Source organism: Rhagoletis pomonella, unplaced genomic scaffold (assembly GCF_013731165.1).
Source record: "Rhagoletis pomonella isolate Grant_MI unplaced genomic scaffold, Rhpom_1.0 Rhpom_scaffold_00001, whole genome shotgun sequence".
NCBI classification, from domain to species: Eukaryota; Metazoa; Arthropoda; class Insecta; order Diptera; family Tephritidae; genus Rhagoletis; species Rhagoletis pomonella.
This window is the reverse complement of record NW_023458555.1, coordinates 81,683,389-81,685,427: the sequence shown is the minus strand read 5'-3', so window position 1 is coordinate 81,685,427 and position 2,039 is coordinate 81,683,389.

Genomic DNA, 2,039 nt, shown 5'->3' with positions numbered 1-2,039 from the left:
TTCTTTTCCCTCAACTTCCTTATCTTTTCAAAGTTTCTACCCTTTTTTCTGTTTAATAATTTCTTCGCAAAAGATTCTTCTTCGAGTTTTCTCGTATTCTTGTTTCCGCTGATGTAAGCTTTTCAATTCGGGTTTTATGCTCACTTCATCCTTTCCATTGATACCATAATTGTTCTTTCTTTCTAGAATTACGTACTGCGGAGGTTCTCTGGGTTTTTTATCACCTGGCTGCAGGTCCCGGGTTTCTCCGCCAGTGTCGAGTTTCCCTTCTATGACCTGTACACACAGAAAGACACATCACCCCCACACGCAAAACAGACCATACTATGAAACGAAGACTTACAAACACTATCTTTCTTAGCTTCATCAGGGTTTTTCACATAAAAATCAACGGGCATACCACACTTAAAACACAACATTAAATGGAAAGGTGACGGAATGAGCTGATGGTGGTCTTGGAATCACTTACGGGAGTGGAAACCGGTCTACCTTGTTGAGTTACATTTGGCCTAGAATTGGAAGTGGATGGCTGGCTGAACTTCGGCTTGTGGTGGTTAATAATAGCTTCAACAAGCGTATCACCTTCTAATTCACCTGATGCTGGTACGCCTGGATATTCTAATTCGTTGACTATCTTGGTCCTGTTTCGATTCTCCTTGATCACTCGCTCCGCCTGCTTGCATTCAGCTCTGAGGTCGGCCAACGTGTCCATTTTGGAAGCGAACGTGAGGTTAGCTAAGTAGGGTTTCAGATTGCCTTTTATAATTCCAACTAACTCTTTTTCTGGGATCTTTTTCTTCAGCCTAAACGTCAAATTGTGGACCTCACCGTAGAAGTCGTCGAAAGCTTCCTGTGGCAGTTGTTTACGTTCCATTATCTCCCGAATTACCTCGTAATCGGATTCCGCGCTTTTGAACTGGGCCAACAACTCCTCCTTGAGCTCGAAATAGCCAAACGATGGATCTTCCGCATGGTCCACCATTACCTGCCAGTACCATTTTAACGCGGAGCCCGTTACGAGACAATGCAAGTCCGTAAACAACTGATAATAAGATATCTCATATTGTGCCCTCATCTTCACTATCCTAAAAAGGAAGCTTTCGACGGTAATGCCCTTCCCGGATCCATCAAATTTCACGTGCCACTTGTCAAGATCTATCTTCTTCCACTTGGGTGGCTCGTTATCTCCTCGACTTTTGTCTTCTACTTGTTTTCTAGACCCTGGTGTCGATCCTGATGTTGGGTTGGTACCCACTGCCTGAACCGATGTTTCCATTTCGGTGACTCAAATCAGAGACGATAGTCCTTAGGTGGCGGACCTCGTTCATACACTGCGCCATCATATCATTTTGTTGTGCCATCATCGCCATTAAATGGCTCAGCTGTTCGATATAGGTCGTAGTTGAAGTAGGTCCGCTCTCCGGAGGCTTAGGACGTCCCGCTTCCGAGTCACCGCCATGGTTATTTTCCACCTGATATGCACCGCACCCGGCACGTGGTGAATCTGTTTCAGACATTTCCAAAATTGCGTCTATCTTCCTGCAAAAACTTAAACTTTCGTTTGGCTCACTATATACTCCCTCGTTTTCAATGGACACGTTTGGCCGATTCCCTTCCGTTGTACCAAAGACCCGAGTAGCGCACCTATTAAAAAAATCTGTTGGGACGAAGTCCACTGGACGAGGCACACCAGTATCTATTTGGTTGAATATGGAACCTACCACCTGGTTCTCTAGTGCTCTGGCAAGGCTTCGCGTAACCGATCTGTCTCCTCCAAATAATCCCAGTCCACCAATAACTCTTTCACGATTATCTCGCTCCCCCATTCACTCGCACTATCACACCAGTGAGGAAATTTGTCTTGGGAGCCAATGCAGATCTCAAATCACTAAGCACAGATCGTAAAAAACGACAATTTTCAAAAAGGTTTACTACAAACTTCAACCTAATATATTTCTTGGTCTTCGACTCGGATTATAAAGGTAGAATCAAAAAAAATCTTGAATTCACCACTTAAACTAGGAGTTAACAACAAAAAA